Below are 22,452 nucleotides of genomic sequence, written 5' to 3'. Positions count from 1 at the left end.
AGACATTTCGAAACAGCAAAGCCCATGAGTACAGCATTCTGCAGAGTGTAGTGAGGACAGTTTTAAGGATCATAGGGGTCTCTCTCCTTGATGAAGGCCATTTTTCAGACACACTGTCTGTGTAGAGCCTGTGCGATTGTGGAAGGCATCTCTCACCTGCCACACACATTGTTTGACCTCCTGCCATCAGGAGGTAATGTTTGTGTGAAATTTACACTTAACAAGTGCTCTTGATGAACTCATTTTAAAGTCACCATCTCGATCCACTGGACTAATTCCCTTCATAATTTTAAACACTTCAGTCAGGTCTCCTCTTAATCTTCTTTTGCTTAAACTATAAAGGCTCAACTCTTTTAATCTTTCCTCATAACTCATCCCCTGTACCCCTATAATCAGCTTTTCCAGCACTGCTATGTCCTTTTTGTAGCCTGGAGACCTAAACTGCACCCAGTACACCAGATGAGGCCTCACCAGTGTGTTATAAAGGCAGAGCAGAACCTCCTTGGACTTGTACTCCACACATCAGGGCGCTAGATTACTTACATTCTCTTAGCCTTCTTAATGGCTTCTGAACACTGTCTAAATCCTTCTCCTAAATCCTTCTTACAAAGCGTACCAATTGTGTATTCAAACCTAACATTTTTACTTCCTATGTGTAATACTTTACATTTACTAGCATTTAATTTCATCTTCCACAAATCTGCCCAAGCCTGTATGCTGTCCGGATCCCTCTGTAATGATTCAACGGATTCCAGATTATCTGCCAAGCTACCTGGCTTGTTATCATCTGCAAAATTCACCAGCTTGTTATTTCTATTCCTATCCATATCATGCATATATATTAAGTATAGCAGCGACCCCAGTACTGACCCCTGTTAGACACCATTCTTAACATCAGCCAATTCTGATAAGGCTCTTTTCCCCATAACCCTCTGCTTTGTGTGTCTGAACCAATTCTGCACCCATCTACACACATAACCCTGAACTCCAACTTCTTTTAGTTTGATACCCAACCTCTTATGTGGCACCTTATCTAATGCTTTCTGAAAGTCCAGATAAATAAAATCATAAGCTCCAGTCTTATCATATCCTTTTGTTTCCTTCTCATAGAATTCCAGCATGTTAGTAAGAAATGACCTTCCTCTTCTGAACGTATGCTGACTCCTGTGCTTGTCAAGTGTTGCTCAATCTTATCGTTAATAATTCCTTCCACTAATTAACCTGTGATGCACGTTAAGCTTGCTGACCTTTAGTTGCTTGGATCTGCCCGATCACTCTTTTTATATAACAGGACTATATTTGTCATTTTCCAGTTCTTCAACATTTCTCCAGTGTGCAGTGAATTCCTAAAAATATGCGTCAAGAATTTATATACATACTCTCTAGCTACCTTAAGAACTCGAGGATAAATATTATCTGGTCCTGGTGATTTATTTTATTTCAGCCTATTTAATCTAAGCAGCTCATCTCTCTCTACAATTTCCAAATTCCTCTATAATCCTTAGTAGGCCCTGTTACCGCTAGGAGGTTATCCACTTCCTCACATGTGAGCTGACAGAATCTGCTCTTTCACTGTCTGCATTTTCTAATTCCCCTTTACAATTCACCTGCTCCAGTATTTTACCACTAAAATACTCAAAGAATAATACAAGGATTATATATTTGTTTTGCAGAGTTTTTCATTTTTATGAATTTTTTTCATCCTCTCTTGTTTGTTCTTTGTAGATATTTTTATGCTGCTTGTAATATTGACCTGATTCCTTTCCCTACACTTATCTATATATATAAAAGCCAAATACCACTGACTCACTCATTATGAAATCTCCTGAACCATGAGGACTTGATACTTGAAATTTGGAATGTAGGTTACCCTTGGCCCATAGGTGCTCGCTAAGAAATGGTTTTAAAAATTTTGTGGTCCAAGCGCAAAATTTCATATAGATTTTTAGACCCATTTGTATGTCTGTCCGCTTTTCACGAGAGAACTACTTAACGGATTTAGATCTTTCTCATCGCGCATAGTTCGCTTGCGGTACCGATTTATTAGCACCAATCCGAGAGAGACTCATCGGGCTGCAAGGAGGGGGGCGGGGCCCTCCTCACTCACGTGTCTGCCTCGGGGCGTAACCTTAACTCCACTTAGTTAGCGAATGAGAGAACTACTTAATGGATTTGTATCTTTTTTTCCTATAATTTGCTTGAACATTCTGGTTTATTTTATGACTTTTCTCATTGCGCTAAGAATCATAGTTCACTTGCAGGAGCGATACATTCACGCTAATCCGAGACAGAGGCTGCGGGCCGAGGGGCGTGGGAAGAGTGACTTCAGGAGTAGAGAGCTGGCCCGGGCCCTCCTCACTGTCCTGTTTCACTAATACACAGGCAAAGCCGCAGGGGATGGCTAGTGAGTAAGCTACCTGATTGTTCTCGACTCTTTACTGAGGCATTCACTTTCCATGCTTTTGTTATTTGGCTCTCCTTTTGATCTTCCCTGCATTTCCTATCTTCAAAAGTTTTTATTTAGTCATGTTGACTAAAGAAAACAAGAAATCTGTCTTCTCAGTTACATCCAATAACAGATGGAAATAAAATAATAAACACTTAAAACTTGCACAGAAATTCTAAAATATGAGGTCTGTCCAAAAAGAAACCAAACATGTATTAATATGCTTAAAACTTAATCACACCTGTCTCCTTCACAATATTCCCCTCCTCTGTTTGCGCACTGTCCTCAACATTTTTTTATTACTACTTCAATTACTACCAGGAACTTTCAGCCTACTTTGGCATAAATGGGTAACTGGCTTTATAGCTCAAAAAGTAAAGAGAGTCATAAAATATATTTTCTTCAGAAAGGAGAGAAAATTGTCAAACTCTGGCTTATAGCTACAAGTCCCACATTTAATCTTTATAATTAAGCAATTTATGGATAAAAAATGAACAAATATTATCAAAATTCTCAGATGAGCAAAGGAGGATATGCTTAAAAAAGTAATTCAAAGCAATTAATCCCAATATATAATTAAAGGTTGAAATCTGGAAAACAAAGGAAATTAGTCACAGAAACCAGCAAACCTAAAGAAGCAGCAGTATTCATTAGATGACACTGTCACAAGCTCAGTGACCTTCTGTTGGAACTCTCCAACTAAATTCAGTTTAGAACTAGAGGGTGGGGCCATCACAGTGATGTCTAGGTGGTCCCGCCTCCTGGGACTCCACCCATAAACTTCAAGGACTGAATGCCACTTTAAAGAAACAGTCCCATCATGCTAGTGAATTAGCAAGAAAGGTTTTTATAGTAACAGAGAGGAAAAAGACATAGTCAAGAATCAAAATGAACATCAAATCCTGGAAATCAGGTCAGAGTTATATCTATTAAGTCTTGTGGCCATCAAGCTAGAGTGCACTCTAGAAGATTTAAGAAACCCTTAAAATGGCAAGTCTCTTATGTGGCACCCAGACTCTCCTGCTTAATATTAGGGTACTTTATGATTTCACATAACCAGCTGCAGGAAAACAGCTAGCCTCCTGCTAGTTCTAACCTTGGAAAAGAGAAATATGGTAGTTGTGTTGCTCCCTGTCAGGGAGTGAGTATCCTGGCATGCTGCCAGCTAATTGTGGCTTCAGTGTCTCACTCTTTCTCTCTCTCTGTCTCTCTCTCTGCTTTGGCAGAGTCTTGGAGTTTTCCTGGCTCAGTTTTCTTTGTTACCTGCTAGCGTTATTGAGGAACCATTAGCTCATTCCTCTTAATCAGCTTAGCTTCAGTTCTCTTTTTCCTTACGTGCTGCCTCTGCCTATTTCCCTTATGAAGCAACCTGGGCATAGAGAGGTCTTGCTGCCTAAGGGGAACCTCAGGTTCTGGGCTCTGGTCCAGTTATGTCCTGTGCCAGTCATTCTTTCCTGGCAACTTATAAAAAAACATTTAAGAAGCCAAATAGATGAAAAGACATTGTGGTTTTATACAACTCTGAAACCACCTGCCTAATATTGTATAGGTCCCCCTCATACCACCAAAATAGCTCTGACTTATCAAGGCATGGACTCCACAAGACCTTTAAAAGTGTTCTGTGCTATGTAGCACCAAGTTGTTAGCAGCAGATCCTTTATGTTCTGTAAATTGCAAGGCTGGGCCTCCATGGATTAGACTTGTTTTTACAATACATCCCACAAATGCTTGATTGGTTTGACATATGGGGAATCTGGAGGCCAACTTAACACCTTGAACTCTTTATTATGTTCCTCAAGCCATTCCTGAACAATTTTCTGCAGTGTAGCAGGACACATTATCCTGCTAAAAGAGGCCACTGTCATCAGGGAATATAATTGGCCTGAAGGATGCAAACGATTGCAGCAATCTTTAGGTAGGTGGTACATGTCAAACCTCCACATGAGTGCCAAGATGAAAGGTTTCCCAGCAGCACATTGCCCAGAGCATTATACTGCGACCACCAGCTTGGTTTGATCCCATACTGCATCCTGCTTCCATTTCTTCCCCAGGTAAATAACACAGATGTATCTGGTCATCCACATGATCTAAAACAAAACGTAACTCATTAAACCAGGCTGGCTTCTTCATTTGCTCCTTTGTCCAGTTCTGACATTTATATGCCCATTGTAGCTGCTTTCAGAGATAGACAGGGGTCAGCATTGGCATTCTGACCGGTCTGTGGCTACGCAGCCCAAAACGCAGAAAGCTTCAGTATACTGTGTCTTCTAAAACCTTTCTTTCATGGCCAGCATTAAGTTTTTCAACAATTTGTGATACAGTAGTCCTTCTGTGGGATTGGATCAGAAGCTCACCATACGCATCAGTGATCCTTGGGAACCTATGACCCTGTCACTGGTTCACCAGTTGTCACTAGTTGTTCTTCCTTGGACCATTTTTGGTAGGTACTAACCACTGCATACTGGGAACACCTCACAAGATCTGCCATTTTGGAGATGCTCTGACCCTGTCATCTAGACATAACAGTCTGACCTTTTTAAAGTCGCTCAGATCCTTACACATAACCTTCAAGAAATGACTGTCCACTTGCTGTCACCCTTTGACACATGCCATTGTAGCAAGATCATCAATGTTATTCACGTCACCTTTCAGTGCTTTTTAATGTTGTAGCTGTTTGGTGTATATACATATACCGCTATATATATATAGTATACATATACAGTACAGTATCTCACAAAAGTGAGTACACCCTTCACATTTTTGTAAATATTTTATTCTATCTTTTAATGGAATACCACTGAAGATCTGACACTTTGATACAATGTAATGTAGTCCGTGTACAGCTTGTATAACAGTGTAAATTTGCTGTCTCCTCAAAATAACTCAACACACTGCCATTAATGTCTAAACCGCTTACAACAAAAGTGAGTACACCCCTAAGTGAAAAATGTCCAAATTGTGCCCAAAGTGTCAATATTTTGTGTGGCCACCATTATTTTCCAGCACTGCCTTAACTCTCTTGGGCATGGAGTTCACTAAAGCTTCACAGGTTGCCACTGGAATCCTCTTCCAGTCCTCCATGACGTCATCACAGAGCTGGTGGATGTTAGAGACCTTGCGCTTCTCCACCTTCCATTTGAGGATGCCCCACAGATGCTCAATAGGGTTTAGGTCTGGAGACATGCTTGGCCAGTCCAGCACCTTTACCCTCAGTTTCTTTAGCAAGGCAGTGGTCGTCTTGGAGGTGTGTTTGAGGTCGTTATCATGTTGGAATACTGCCCTGCAGCCCAGTTTCCGAAGGGAGGGGATCAAGCTCTGCTTCAGTATGTCGCAGCACATATTGAGGGAACCATGAACTGTAGCTCCCCACTGCCGGCAGCACTCATGCAGCCCCAAACCATGACACTGCCACCACCATACTTGACTGTAGGCAGGACACACATGTCTTTGTACTCCTCACCTGGTTGCCGCCACACATGCTTGACACCATCTGAACCAAATATGTTTATCTTGGTCTCATCAGACCACAGGAGATGGTTCCAGTAATCCATGTCCTTAGTCTGCTTGTCTTCAGCACACTGTTTGCAGGCTTTCTTGTGAATCATCTTTAGAAGAGGCTTCCTTCTGGGATGACAGCCATGCAGACCAATTTGATGCAGTGTGCGGCAGGCGTATGATCTGAGCACTGACAGGCTGACCTCCCACACCTTCAACCTCAGCAGCACTCATACGTCTATTTTCAAAAGACAACCTCTGGATTTGACGCTAAGCACGTGCACTCAACTTCTTTGGTCGACCATGGCGAGTCCTGATCTGAGTGGAACCTGTCCTGTTAAACTGCTGTATGGTCTTGTCCACCATGCCACAGCTCAGTTTCAGGGTGCTGGCAATCTTCTTATAGCCTACGCCATCTTTATGTAGAGCAACAATTCTTTTGTTCAGATATTCAGAGAGTTCTTTGCCATGAGGTGCCATGCTGAACTTCCAGTGACCAGTAAGAGTGAGTGTGAGAGCAATAACACCAAATTTAACACACCTGCTCCCCATTCACACCTGAGACCTTGTAACACTAACGAGTCACATGACACTGGGAAGGGACAATGGCTAATTGGGCACAATTTGGACATTTTTCACTTAGGGGTGTACTCACTTATGATGCCAGTGGTTTAGACATTAATGGCTGTGTGTTGAGTTATTTTGAGGGGACAGCAAATTTACACTGTGATACAAGCTGTACACGGACTACTTTACATTGTATCAAAGTGTCATATCTTCAGTGTTGTACCATGAAAAGATATAATAAAATATTTGCAAAAATGTGAGGGGTGTACTCTCTTTTGTGAGAAATTGTATACTGAGTGGTAATAATCAAGCCTTGACACAATAAAGAGGTTTGGGGCAGCTTCCTGTATAATTGAGAATTGGCTGCTGATTGTAAGAAAAAGATTGATACAAAAGGTCTTTACAGACAAGACTCCACAACAGAACTGAATAGGTTAGGAAACATGGCGGATATATAGTTGAAAAAGCAGGAAGAGGAGGGATCTTGGGACTGGAACTGGAAATGAGGTCATCGGCCTGTGACTTCTTAGGATGTGACAATTTTGTCATTAGGAGGTGGACTCTTCTATTCCAACTGGAAGTAATGTTTTCTGGGATGGAACTGCGGTATAGCGGGTCCACAGCTCAGATCAAAAAGGCCAGTTTTTTAAATAGATAATCGCTGCACTCGCAGTTTAAAGTGGGGGCATGGTAGCGTGGCCAGAGCAGTTCCCGGGCGCATCCATGATTGAAGCCGGGAGCTGCTAATTGCCACACCTGAACAACGTCCCCGAAATAAATAGGAGAAGCGCAAGGCGGAAAGGGGAAGAAGAGAACGGTAAAAGACTGGAGAGCAAGAGAGCAGAATTGGGGGTTGTGCAAGAGAGTGGACGAGCCAGCCAGCAAGCGGAGGAAAAGGAAGATCAGCGCTGCCGGGAATCCCAGATAAAGTGAGCAATCAGCGCTTGAGAGATGGATCGTGCCCACTGACTATGTGGATGAATGGGTATGATCAAGGAGGAGTCTGCCCTAGGGATCTGAGGGACGACCACGTGTGCGAGAAGGAAGACGGGAGGACAATCGACCCTGAGCGGTCTAGCAGATGCTGGCGGAGGCAGCTAAGATGGGGGTCGGTGGAGAGAGGACCGCGGCGGCTGAAGTGTCGCTGGCTGAGCAAACATTGAGTGAGCTGAAGAGGCTGTGAAGGAGCTGTGTCTGGCTGGTGTAGCCCCAATGATTGCTGCTGTTTTAGTCTTATTTTAGCCTTGTTTTAACTGTTTGGGATTTTATCTTTTTATAGATTTTTTATTTATGGAACTGTGGAGCACTGCACTATTTATTTGGACACTGTTGATTTGGTTGTTTTTAATAAAAGCACTTTTGCACTTTTTTTGCACCATCCCCTTGCTTCGTTGTGTCTCACTGTCCAGCTCATCAGTGACATTACCGACAGTGTCGGGTTTAAGAGCTCCCAAAATGGAGATGGGAGCCTGAAGCAGAACCCGTATCGTCACAGGAACCGGACGTGACGTCATGGGAGTCAGGCGGAATTTCCCACATTTGGTCTGCAGGGAGATAAGAGAAATGATTAGTGCACTCTGCCACCCCTTGGTCTGACGGGGGATTACCTTCTTCTGAGCCCTTTAGCTGCTTCCTATGCGCATGTGTGTGACAACTGTTACCCATTAAAATTTCAGTACCAAGAAGGACCTGAAATGTCAAGGCAATATTTAAGTGGCAGATTACTCATGATATATGGTGTACTTGATTATTAGTATAGCTTGGTCACACCTGCGTAATGGAACGGATAACATCTTGTAAATAACCACTTCTGCACAATCTGACATGGACAGGAAGAGACATTTCATGTGTTTTTGTGTAGTGGCTTGCCATGCATCCCCTGTATATACCAAAAGTTCATCCATGGCAACCTCTGGTTGTTTCTGACATGCTAGTCATCATCTGACCATGTCCCAGGCATGCTCAATAGATGACAAATATGGTGAATGTGCAGGCCAGGAAAGAAGTGGCACATGGTGTTCATCCAGGACCTGCGTAAGGTTTTGTGCCACATGTGGTCAAGCATTGTCTTGTTGGAATGTCATCAGAGAACCTCTGCAGATTAGGGATCTTACGCCTGTGTGATGTATGACTGGTTGATCAAGGTACTGGGAATGGAAGTGAAACCTTATTTCACCTCATACCTTAACACCTGGTGGTAGGTACAAATGGTGTGACAAAATACATTCCTCCAAGTGTCTTACTGCAGTGCCTCCATCCACAGATCCATCCATCACAGTCCATTTAATTGAACCAAGACTGATTGTAAAGCACAATGTGATGCCTGCCATTGCAGTCGCAGACATATGTAGCCGCGGGTCAAGAGTATCAGAAGCAATGAGCGGTGAACTAGAAGACCCTGGCTGCTGCAAATGGTGTCAAAACAGTGACTGTAAACCCCAACAATTGGCCTAAGGCCTGCAATGTGGCAGCTTGGTCCATCACTGCCATGCGCATGAGATATCTGTCCTCCTACGTGTCTGAGCATTCCAGACCCCTAACTTCAGTGGGTCCAACCCACCTCTACCCACTGACTACATACTCTTGTCGCTCTGCTCGCAGTCCATCCAACATGAGTGCTGATTTCTAGGAAGGATAATCCATTTTCCCGCATTCCCATAAGTCTCCCACGAAGAAGGTGTGAGGGCTGGGCATACGGCTGTCATACTCTTTGTGATGAATGTTTCGATGAATTTCCCTTTGGAGTGCCTTTTAAATCCACTGTGGGTCTAAAAATATATAGCACTTCAATCCAACTGGGGATGCTAAATCTCAGTTTATCATAGGACACCTTTGCCCCCTGTACTTATTTACATTCCGTTTCTAATTGCCAAATATTTTAATTTGCACATCTTTTGGAGTAACGAGAAAATCTCACTCAGACAAAAGCAGAATGTATAACCAGACAGTGTTCAGTCAGGAATTTGAACCCAGGCCAATAAGAAACTGTGCAGCAGCAGTGCTAGCCACTGCTCCACTGATGAAGGATCACCATCTCTCAGGTTAACCTGACAAAGACGGACCTATTGGTATCCCAGCTCATCCGTCGATTCATTATCCCATCTCTATTCAGCCCAGCTCATTATCGCTAACACCTGCTAAGTCGGTTCACCTCCTTGTGGTGGTGATCAATGACCAGATGTCCTGCAGGGACCATTTTTCTAGGGTCTCTCACTCTTGCAGATTTTTTTCATCTATACAACATCCACAAGATCAGACCATATCTGACAGAGTATGCAGCACGACTCCTAGCTCACTCTTTAGTCTTGTCATGTCTGGACTACTGCAGATCTCTGCTGGGTGGAGTACTGGCATATGTCACCCAGATGATTCAAACTGCAGCGTCACATCTGGTGTTCAACCAGCCATGGTGGGCACATGTCACTCCTCTTTTCAGATCACTACCCTGACTATGTACTGCATATGGAGACACTTGTGAGGTCCTCTGCTCCTTCTCGAATACTCAGGTCTGCTGATAAACGATGTCTGGTGACATCAATTCTTAATCCAGTTTGTTTTTATCTGTAGCTCCTAGCTAGTGAAGTGAGCTGCCCACCTACATTTTAAATCCAGTCGCCCTCAATGTGTTTATGAAGAATCCCTTGTTTGGTGAATTTCTGTCAAACTGATCAGTTAGGTTTTGTAACAGAAGAATTGTAACTCATTTGTACTTTGTTCTTAGGTCTTCACTTGTGAAGCTGACTTTTGTAACCATGTCCCATCACAGTTCTTCCCAAACAGTCCCCCCAGACGATTATGTTAACATTTTTTATACAGTATATTCTTTTTAAGTCTGAATCGCAATCTCATTATTAGGTGGTCACACACACACACACACACACACACACACACACACACACACACACACACACACAACCTTTTTAATGTCAGTTTCACATTTTGAATTGAGTTTGAAAAAGTGATAGTTTTCTTTACCATCTTGAGTTTCATTACTTACGTGATGGTCCCAGTAGTGATCACAGGACTGCACAGTTGCACTTGTGATGTCACGAGACATTATGTAGAAATTTGATGCTCTTCAGCTTTCCAAGTTATTCCCCGGTGGATGAATTCTCTCTGTCCCCTTAGTACTAGTTAGCTTAATTTTGAGCAAGACCTCAGCATTAGCATCAATTCCAGATCACAATTCTCTAAACCCCACATCTTACAATAAGGATTACAAAACCCTGGCACCATTTTCAGTTTCTGTGGGTGTAGAATCCCCAGAGTAAGGGTGAGGTTGCAAAGGAAAATGATGACATGTGTAGTAATTAGCAGAGGAGGGTCAAAGGTCATTTCTGCCCAATCCAGCACCAGTCTTTTTTATGTATTTGCAAAAGAGAAGAGCCACCACTGCCATTTATCCATTCACCTCTACTACTGGTTCAATGTTTGTGACCATTCTATATTTCAGTTAATGTACTATCTACTACATATATATTTATATTGTGGGAAACAGCCCGGACACAGACAGACGGACATCTTTTTATAAGTCCAACACACGTTTATTATACAAAGTAGTGCACAGGCCCAGTGCCACAGCACCAATCACCCCAACAGTCCAGGCCTCTGTCTACAATGCCTTTCCTCTTCAGGCTGCCTCTTTCCTCTCCCAGACCTCGTCCTCTTCCACCCGACTCCAGTCTTGAATGAAGGGAGGCGGCCCCTTTTATAATCACCCGGATGTGCTCCAGGTGGTTCCCGGCAATTTCCCACCGACACGCCCCAGTGTGGCGGAAGTGCCAAATTAAGGCCAAAAAGTTCTATCTTGGTCTCATCAGACCAGAGAATCTTATTTCTCACCTTCAGGTGTCTTTTAGCAAACTCCATGCGGGAGTTGGCCTTAATTCTAAGCAGTATGTGTGGAGACAACCAGGCACTGCTCATCACTTGTCAAATACAGTCCCCACAGTGAAGCACGGCGGTGGCAGCATCATGCTGTGGGGGTGTTTTTCAGCTGCAGGGACAGGACGACTGGTTGCAATCGAGGGAAAGATGAATGCGGCCAAGTACAGGGATATCCTGGACAAAAACCTTCTCCAGAGTGCTAAGGACCTCAGACTGGGCCGAAGGTTTACCTTCCAACAAGACAATGACCCTAAGCACACAGCTAAAATAACGAAGGAGTGGCTTCACAACAACTCTGTGACTGTTCTTGAATGGCCCAGCCAGAGCCCTGACTTAAACCCAATTGAGCATCTCTGGAGAGACCTAAAAATGGCTGTCCACCAATGTTTACCATCCAACCTGACAGAACTGGAGAAGATCTGCAAGGAGGAATGGCAGAGGATCCCCAAGTCCAGGTGTGAAAAACTTGTTGCATCTTTCCCAAGAAGACTCGTGGCTGTATTAGCTCAAAAGGGTGCTTCTACTAAATACTGAGCAAAGGGTCTGAATACTTAGGACCATGTGATATTTCAGTTTTTCTTTTTTAATAAATCTGCAACAATTTCAAAAATTATTTTTTGTGTCTGTCAATATGGGGTGCTGTGTGTACATTAATGAGGGAAAAAATTAATTTAAATGATTTAAGCAAATGGCTGCAATATGACAAAGAGTGAAAAATTGAAGGGGGTCTGAATACTTTCCGTACCCACTGTGTATATATATATATATATACTAGCAAAATACCCGCGCTTCGCAGCGGAGAAGTAGTGTGTTAAAGAGGTTATGAAAAAAAAAGGAAACATTTTAAAAATAACGTAACATGATTGTCAATGTAATTGTGTTGTCATTGTTATGAGTGTTGCTGTCTTTTATATATATGATAGCAAAATACCCGCGCTTTGCAGCAGAGAAGTAGAGTGTTAAAGAAGTTATGAAAAAGAAAAGGAAACATTTTAAAAAGAACATAACATGATTGTCAATGTAATTGTGTTGTCATTGTTATGAGTTTTGCTGTCATATATATATATATATATATATATATATATATATATATATATATATATATAGCAAAATACCCGCGCTTCGCAGCGGCGAAGTACTGCTTTAAAATTTTAAATAATAAACTGAGGGAAATTATACCAATAATTATTTGTTAAGGATCTCTTTGTATACCATGTTGTCAGTTCGCCCCTTCGGTTGTAATATGACCAAGTTGTGCGCTGAGCTTACTCTTGAGCATGCAACGTATACTTGGCCATGTGAAAAGCAAATCAAGAACAGCAAGACCGCGCCAGCTGCGGAGCTCAGCTTGGAGCGAAATGAAGTGAATGAAATGAGGTGAATGGGAGGGGAGATGATCACGTGACTCCAACACCCGCCTTAACTCTCCATCCCTCCACAAACACACAAACACAGTCTCTCGGATCCCAACTCTCCTTTATATATATATAGATAAATAGCAAAATACCCGCGGTTCGCAGCGGAGAAGTAGTGTGTTAAAGAGGCTATGAAAAAGAAAAGGAAACATTTTAAAAATAACGTAATATGATTGTCAATGTAATTGTGTTGTCATTGTTATGAGTGTTGCTGTCTTTTATATATATATAATATACACACACACACATATAAACATATATATACATATACATATATACATATATATATACATATCTACATATATATATACATATACACATCCACATATATATACATATATATATATACACATATCAACATATATATATACACATACATACACACACACATATATATATATATATATATATATATATATATATATATATATATATATATGAATGGAAGAGAAGGTCTGTGATACGGTTTGCATATTTGCAGTTGGAGATCCACAAAGGGAGAAAAAACGAATCACGTATCATAAAATAGTTTTATTCCTGAGCTTTCAACCCCTGTCAGGGGTCTTCATCAGAGGATAATGCTTAGACTTACAAGAATCAAAGGCAATATATAGCAACACATTCAGTGGGGGGTGGGTGGAGGTGACTAAGTCAGTATGATCAAAGGGGGGGGGGTGTATCGTTTAATTAAAGTGCATATGTCCTTCTTAAGTTGGCATATGCTGGGTTTATGTCCAAGTGTCTGTTGATGGCATTTTCATCTGATAGCCAAGACTCGGCCAACTCTCTGGCGCTTTTTGTACTGGCCTTAAATTTTACTTTTACGTTGTCCCAGTTGAATGTGTGTCCTGTCGATTTAGTATGTGCATATATCAAAGATAGTGCGTCCTTTCATATATATATATATATATATATATATACACATACAGATATATACACACATATATATATATATACACATACAGATATATACATATATATATATACACACACATATATATATATATATATATATATATATATATATATATATATATATATATATATCTCTGTATGTGTATATATATATATGTGTGTGTATATATAATATATATCTGTATATGAATGGAAGAGAATATATATATATATATATATATATATATATATGTATATATATATATAGCAAAATACCCGCGCTTTGCAGCGGAGAAGTAGTGTGTTATAATATATGTGTATGTGTATATGTATATATATATGACAGCAACACTTATAACAATGACAACACAATTACATTGACAATCATGTTACGTTATTTTTAAAATGTTTCCTTTACTTTTTCATAACCTCTTTAACACACTACTTCTCCGCTGCGAAGCGCGGGCATTTTGCTAGTATAAATATATATATATATAAATATATATATATATATATATATATATATATATATATATATATATATATATATATATATATATACATACATACATATACACACATACATGCAGTTTCAATAACATAGAAATCAATATAAACAACATTAACATCATTATCATATGAGAATATGAAGTAATATATAAGAAGCACATTTCATATAAATATAAATTATTAAACAGTAAAATCTTCTTCTGTAATGTGCTACCATGGCTATTCGTTTGTCTGTCCAGGATTTTAAATCACCTGTAGCTCGCAAACCGTTTCACCTATTGACCTGAAATCTGGTACACATATAGTACGTCACGTCTACTATCCGCTTTATGGGTGATGATTGTATTACTCTTTTTATCCATCCATCCATCCATTTTCCAACCCGCTGAATCCGAACACAGGGTCATGGGGGTCTGCTGGAGCCAATCCCAGCCAACACAGGTTACAAGTTACATTAAGCACTACTGCAGTGCCTTCGGGTATACCTCATTTTTTGTTTGCTCATTACATGCTTAAATGTATACATTTTTTGGTGCACCTACCCGAGAACACGCGACATATAACCGAGCGTGGGAGAAGCATGGATTTTAAACACGCGTTGAGTTCATCTGCTGGTCTTCCTCGTGAAATAACTGGTAATGTTTGACTAAAATCTACAGCGAGTAAAACGACATTACCTCCTATTTTTTTTTTTACGATCTCTGAGATCTTGCTTTTTTCGGTTCAAGGCTTCATAAGCTCTTTTATGTTCTATGGTGTACTTATCCCAAGCCATCATCTTTGAATGTTGCAAGACTTTCGCCTTGTATGTAGATCGGGGTAATTACATTCATTGCATTCCTAGTCTGAATCACAATCCGATTGTATGGGTGGTTACCTGGCACTGTAGGGTTGCTACCCGTCCTTTAAAATACAGAATCGTCCCGCATTTGAGAATGAAATTGCGCGTCCCGTTTTGAATCAATACGGGACGGAATTTGTCCCGTATTTTTTTTATCATTTTTTTTAAAGTAGCGTCTCATGCAAATCATCCCACACGCATTTTATGAAGATGCCTCCTTTCCTACTTTTGATTGGGTAATACTTGATGCCATCGTTAGTTTGATTGGTCTTTTTAACTGTCCAGTGAGGAGGGCGGGTCTTTTAAGTAGAGTCTGCAAACTGTTGGCACTGGGATGTGGCACCCGCTGCAGTATGCGTCCCTTATTTTTTTGTATTAAAAGTGGTAACCCTGGCAGGTAACACTTATGTTTGGTCATGAAGTCGTCTAAAATCAGCCACGTGCCCTCTTTTAATTGTGAGAAGCAGATATATATAGCCAAATTCTCGCGCTTCGTTGCGGCGAAGTACTGCTTTTAATTTTTTAAGAAGAAAGTAAAACCTTTTTAAACGGATCGAAAATATACCAATAACAATTTGTTAAGGATCTGTTTTTTTGTGAACCTCGCTTTTCACAGCTGTCCCGCTACGGCGTGTGTTTCGTTTATTTGACAGTATGTAGATCGTGGTAATTAAATTCATGGCATTCGTTTTCTGAATCACAATCTGACTGTATGGATGGTTACCTGCCAGGTTACGCTTGTGGTTGGTCAGGAAGTCGCCTTACATCCGCCACGTGCCCTCTTTCTGTTCCCAGAAGCTGATCATAGAATGGTTTTAATAGTTTACTTTCAAATAATGCAAAGAGTATGCGACACGTGTTTCTCCTTAATTCTGGGCTCATCAGGCATACACACTCACTGCATCCCCTCTCGAGAATCGAATATCGTCAGCGCCAGAGTTGAAGCCCCTAACATTGCGGTCAGCAAGTGGGCTAACATCCGCCATGTGCCGTCTTTCAGTTGCGAGAGGCAGATCATAGAATGGTTGAAAGTGTTGCCCCTAACGTTGCACTACGGCGTGTGGTTCGTTTATACCTCGTGTCTTCTCATTAAACTTTTATCTCGCGAATATGTTATTGCAATCCGCAGCGGGAGCGTTTCTATAAACTTAATTTAAACTTACGTTTTACACCGTGCTTTGTTTCCCTTATGAACATGCTTGTATGCTTCACTCGCTCCCTTCTCAATTGTTTAATGAATTTTTTGTTCTTCGCTGTTTGCGGCTCCTCCTTCATTTGTCCCTACTGCGTTCACAGTCTTTTCACGTGATTACGTGGGAGGCGTGATGACGTGACACTGAACTCCTCCTCCCACGGCCATCGAGCTGCCGTCCATTACAGTATATTGTGAAAAAAGAGGTTCCAGTTATGACCATTACGCGTTGAATTTCGAAATGAAACCTACCTAACTTTTGTAAGTAAGCTGTAAGGAATCAGCCTGCCAAATTTCAGCCTTCCACCTACACGGGAAGTTGCAGAATTAGTGATGAGTCAGTCAGTCAGTCAGTCAGTCAGTGAGTCAGTGAGGGCTTTGCCTTTTATTAGTATAGATAGGATTATATCTGATGACTATAATTTGTTGCTGATGTATATTTATTGATATTTATTCACATTTTTAGTCATTAATTTGTTTATCAATCTCTGTCACCAGTACAATGTTATTGTCCCATTTTATATGTTGATGATCCAGCAGCACTATAATCTTTATTGTTCAATAACAGATAGATAGATAGATAGATAGATAGATAGATAGATAGATAGATAGATAGATAGATAGATAGATAGATAGATAGATAGATAGATAGATAGATAGATAGATAGATAGATAGATAGATAGATAGATAGATAGATAGATAGACACACACTATGCTCTGAACTCACACCAGAATAACTAAAATGAAATAAAATCAAAAAGAAAAACACAAGCATACCACTGTTGGTATGAAGGAGTCCCAGTCTTATTTCTTGACACACACCTGCTGAATTATTAGTTGGCTAAATGTCCTCAGTGTTGTTGTGTCAGAGAGAGGATGTGCGGCATTGTTCATAGTGACACTCAGTTTTATTTTAATTCTCTCCTTTGCTATGACCTCCTGGGGGTCCAGAGTGCATCCTATAGCTGAGCCTGCCCTTTTAATTAAATTGTTGATTTGGTGGGCCTCTCTTGAAGTGATGTTACCAGCCCAACACACCACAGTGGAGAAAATCACACTGGCCATCACAGAGTTATAGAAGATGTGAAGGTTGTTACTAACCACATTAACCACAGCCTTTCTGTGGGTCTGGCAAGTACTAGGATGTGAAAACATTTAATAAAAGCTCAGGTTGCTGTTGGAAGAGGTGTTGGAGAGGCTTCAGGGGGTAATTACCCTGTGCTCTGTGTGTAATCCCAAAGCCTCAGCTCAAAGTGGCAAGAATGGTTCCATCATTTGGATGAGATGTAAAAGAGAGGTGCTAACTCTGTATCCTGATGTCCTGGCTAAATTTCCCATCACAGCCTTGTCATTTTGGCCTTCTATTCATCCCCTGTCTCTAACTGTCTTCTTCTTTAACTTTACTTGTCCCTGGAGGAAATTTGGCTTTTTGTAGAAGTCATTAAGTAAATCTATACACACATATGCACACACCAGCAAGACTAAAATGAACGAAAATTAAATTGAATGAAATCTTCTGATTCAGCTGTCACACTGTCAGTGAGACACTATGTGGGCATATTGCTGTTGGTATAAAGTAGTCCCAGTCTTGTTTCTTGACACACTTCTGCTAAATAATTAGTTGGCTGAAAGTCCTCAGTGTTGGTGTGTCAGAGAGAGGATATACAGCATTGTTCATAATGGCACTTAGTTTTGTTTTAATTCATTCCTTCGCTACAACCACTAGGGGTCCATAGTACACCCCATAAGTGAGTCTCTGCCTTTTTAATCAGCTTCTTGATTCAGTAGGATTCTCTTGAAATGACATTACCAGCCCAGCACACCACAGTGCAGAAAATCGCACTGGCCATCACAGAGTTGTGGAATGTGTGAAGGATGTCACTGCCCACATTATAGTCCTTCTGTGTTATAAGACCAGTCCAATCTGTCAGTGATGTAGATCTGCAAATCCTTGTAGAGGTGCGCCACCTCTACATCCACTACTTGAATAGTGACCAGACAGAGAGGCTCTTTGGTGTGGTGAAAGCCAACAAGCAGATCCTTTGTGTTGCTGATGTTAAGTTACAGACAATTCTCTTTGCACCAAGAAACACAGTTCTCCACCTGACTTCTTTCCTGTGTCTCATCGTCCTTATCAGTACTCCACATACAGTGGAGTGTAGAATCATCTGAGAATTTCTGCAAGTGACATGACCTGCTGTTATATTTGTAGTCAGAGGCGTACAAAGTGAAGAGGAAAGCCAACGGGACTGTTCCTTGTGGTACTCCAGTGTTGCTCACACAGTCCTTGAGTCTCACAATGTGTGGTCTGCCTGATAGTCCATTATTCAGGACACCGGAGGCTCATCCACCTGCATATCTCTGAGTTTACCCCTTAACAGGGATGGCTGAATGGTATTGGAGGTACCAAAGAAATAATAAAAAACCCATAATCCTCAAAATGCTGCAGGCTTTGTCTGGGTGAGCCTTGTGGAGCACACAGATAATTGCATCCTCCACTCCCAATTTTTGTCTGATGGGTAACTGCAGTGGATCCTGATCCTGGATCCAGTCTACCATAAGAGGATTGTGATGCCATTAACCCTTTTAGGACTAATTATTTTGTTTCCCATTTATCCCAGGGCTCAATATTCAAAAAAAAAAAAAACCTCAGTTTTCTAAAAAGCACACAAAGCTATCATTTCATACATAAATCAACAAAACATACTTATTTATAACAAATGTCACTCTATTTTATTTTTTCATGAGCCCCTACAGTATGTACATTCACATACTTATTACTTATCTGTTTGTCCCATCATTCATAAGCTGAAAGGCACTTTCTGGGGGAAAAAAAAACTTTGTGAAGGAGATGAGTGGCTGATAATCCAAAGGGTCCATTAACATAACGTGTGGTTTGAAGTCCAGTTGACAGCTTGCCTCCCATGCATCTACTGTATGTCTGTGTCGTTCTCCCAGGGCGAACATTGCCTTCGGTGCATCCGCTGCACGAGCGTGTTCTGCACTATGTTCCGCTCGGGACTGATCAGCGGATGCTGGTACCTGTCTTTCGTTTTCGATTTCCAACTTATGTGCATCAAAAGCGAAGTTCGAGGAGTGTCTGTGTAGTCCTATGTGCAGGCACATCAGCTGTACGATCAGCTGGGGTCCGATTAGCTGATGCAGGTACTTTCATTTTTGTATCAAAATCAGGTTTCAATAAGTCAGAGTTTGATTTGGCCATAATAAATGAATCCTTATATATAATTTGATAGTATCTGTATGTATGGTGTTCACGTCAATACCCCGTATGTATAACGATGTATGGTGTTCGCGTCAATACCTCGACTCAATACAAGTTAGAACTATGCAATGGAACTCTGCCTCTGTAGTTAGAACATAACGTGGCAAACGCGGACGCAGTATTGCATGATTGGCTAAGAATGTTCGAATGCTATGTGGAGAGCTTTAAATGTTAACAGCGGTATTGTGTATTGTATTCTGTAGTTAACAAGGAGCCAGTAAAGTTGAGAGAGAATCGGTGTAATATGTTCAGTGGATTTAGAACAGCAGGTTATTATCCTGGCAGCAGAATTTTGAAGAAGTTGTAAGCAATGGATAAGTTTTTGTGGGATGCCAGATAGAATAGCATTACAGTAATCTATACGTGAGGTGACTCGGGCATTAACCAATACTTCAGTAGGCCTACTGTGTTGCGAAAGAACAGGACAAAGTCTAGAAATGTTTCGGAGACGGAAGAAGGCAGTCCGCGAAATGTTACTTATATGGGAGGAATTATTTAATAATAATAATTATTATTAGTAGTATTATTTAATAATTGCCTTTATTAGTGTATAAATGGATATAAATAATTACATTTAAACGATTTGCCAAAATCTGTTGTATGTAAACGATACTGTTTTAAACGTTACTGTTTTTTCATCAGAAAACCCAGTTTCCACGTCTACGTGTATCAGTTTAAATCGCACTTTTACCACTCGCAATAGGGCGGACGCGCTGACGTATCGTGTCGACGGGGCAACACAGTGAATGCGGCGTCTATATATATATGTCTATGATTTGTTCGATTTCCGACGTAGTGTAAATAAAGTAAATTCATCTCACTGCGGTGCGTATTCCATACGTAATACCATGTAACACATTATAATTCTCCTGCTTTGCGCGAATATACCCATGCCACCAAAAAAAGACGTACAATCCCACGGTCCACTTCAGATGCCAGAGAAAAGTTTATTTCAAGGGCGTCTCAAATGCCACAGCAGACACATTATCGAAAGTGGAAGGAACTTACAATAAAATGTGAATCAGAAAACTGTTTGTTCTATTTCTATGTTCTGTTTCTTTCATTTGGGAAATTCACCAGTTATAGATTCCCGGGCAATGCTGGGTACTCCTGCTAGTAAATAATATGCATGGAGTGTTTTGCTTTGTGCATCCACTTTGCTCTCTTGCCCGATGTCGGTGCCATTCTAGACGTTGTTTACTCTATGCTACTCGCACACACACAGGGATTCAGCGTCAAGTCAACAAGTCTAACAGTCTTTCTAGCAAAGAGAGTCTACCTATATAACAACAATATACATTCTACAATAAAATAAAAATAAAAAGAGGAATAACCTTAGAGGTCAATCATCACCCCGAAAGCAGATAGTAGACATCACGTAGTATATGTGTACCAAATTTCAGGTCAATAGGTCAAACGGTTTCCGAGCTACAGGCGATTTAAAATCCTGGACAGACGAACGGGCAGCCACGGTAGCGTATTATATATAAAGATCAGTTCAAAGCCAAGTCAAAGAGAACTTTATTGTCATCTCAACCATATACAAATATACAGATAGACGAAATTGCGAAGCTTAGGGTCCACAGTGTAACAACATTAAGTGCAAATAATAAATTAAAAATACGTTAAAAATTGAATTAAAATTTAAAATTAACACACAAACAAGACAAGACATTCTGCAAGGACATGATAAAGAAGTAGCGGCACGGTGGCGCAGTGGTAGTGCTGCTGCCTCGCAGTTAGGAGACCCGGGTTCGCTTCCCGGGTCGTCCCTGTGTGGAGTTTGCATGTTCTCCCTGTGTCTGCGTGGGTTTCCTCCGGGTACTCCGGTTTCCTCCCACAGTCCAAAGACATGCAGGTTAGGTGGATTGGTGATCCTAAATTGGCCCTCGTGTGTGCTTGGTGTGTGGGTGTGTTTGTGTGTGTCCTGCGGTGGGTTGGCTCCCTGCCCGAGATTGGTTCCTGCCTTGCGCCCTGTGTTGACTGGGATGGCTCCAGCAGACCCCCGTGACCCTGTGTTCAGATTCAGCAGGTTGGAAAATGGATGGATGGATTACAAATGGTATTTGTAATCTAGATACATAAATATAGTCACTAGTTACCCACTGACTTAAAAGAGGTGGGTTAGGATTCTTCCAGTTGAGTAAGATAAGTCTCTGTACCAATAGTGAAGTAAAGGCAATTACTGTTTGTTTGTCCTTCTCCACTTTAAGCCCCTCTGTGAGCCCACCAAGTAGGGATTGTGACACCAAGGCTGTCTGAAAGGCATTTGAAGACTTTGTTTCAGAACGTTGTTAATTTAGTGCAGGCCCAAAACATGTGGCCCAGTGAGGCTGGAACTCGATTGCAACATTTGTAGGTTGGATCTTGCCCTGGAAACATTTTTGACAATTAATTTAAGCAAGAGAGAAGAGTTCGATATATAATTTTGAGTTGAATAATTCTATGCTTTGCGCATATGAGGCGTGAGTGAATTCTCTGCATTGTTACTTTCCACTCCCTTTAAGAGATGTTGACTGAGAGATCTTTTTCCCACTGTACTCTGGGATCTTTGAAAGGGAGGGACTGTAAAATGTTTTTATATAGATAGATAGATAGATAGATAGATAGATAGATAGATAGATAGATAGATAGATAGATAGATAGATAGATAGATAGATAGATAGATAGATAGATAGATAGATACTTTATTTATCCCAAGGGGAAATTCACAAATATTACATATATTTACACACATATATTTATACATAGATATTACAGAAATGCTGTCTGAGCCCTCAAGACTGATCGATATTTTTTCCACAATAGAGACTGAAGGGAGGTGAGGAAAATTGGGCAGGAGAAGATGTCTTTTCTAGATAGATACTTTATTAATCCCAAGGGATTAATTCTATTAATTCTATTCTTGCTACTCAATATTC

At 40.9% G+C, this 22,452-nt stretch overlaps 1 protein-coding gene across 1 annotated transcript in view; it reads left to right on the top strand.

The window, feature by feature from the left end:
• LOC114647801 (latent-transforming growth factor beta-binding protein 1-like) overlaps positions 1-22,452 on the top strand; it is a 636,168-nt gene that overhangs the window by 405,028 nt on the left and 208,688 nt on the right. The window lies entirely within an intron of this gene.

The sequence above is a fragment of the Erpetoichthys calabaricus genome, chromosome 1 (genome assembly GCF_900747795.2).
Source record: "Erpetoichthys calabaricus chromosome 1, fErpCal1.3, whole genome shotgun sequence".
Lineage (NCBI taxonomy): Eukaryota > Metazoa > Chordata > Cladistia > Polypteriformes > Polypteridae > Erpetoichthys > Erpetoichthys calabaricus.
The sequence above is the reverse complement of the archived record's forward strand: the minus strand, read 5'-3'. Positions and strand labels throughout refer to the sequence as shown.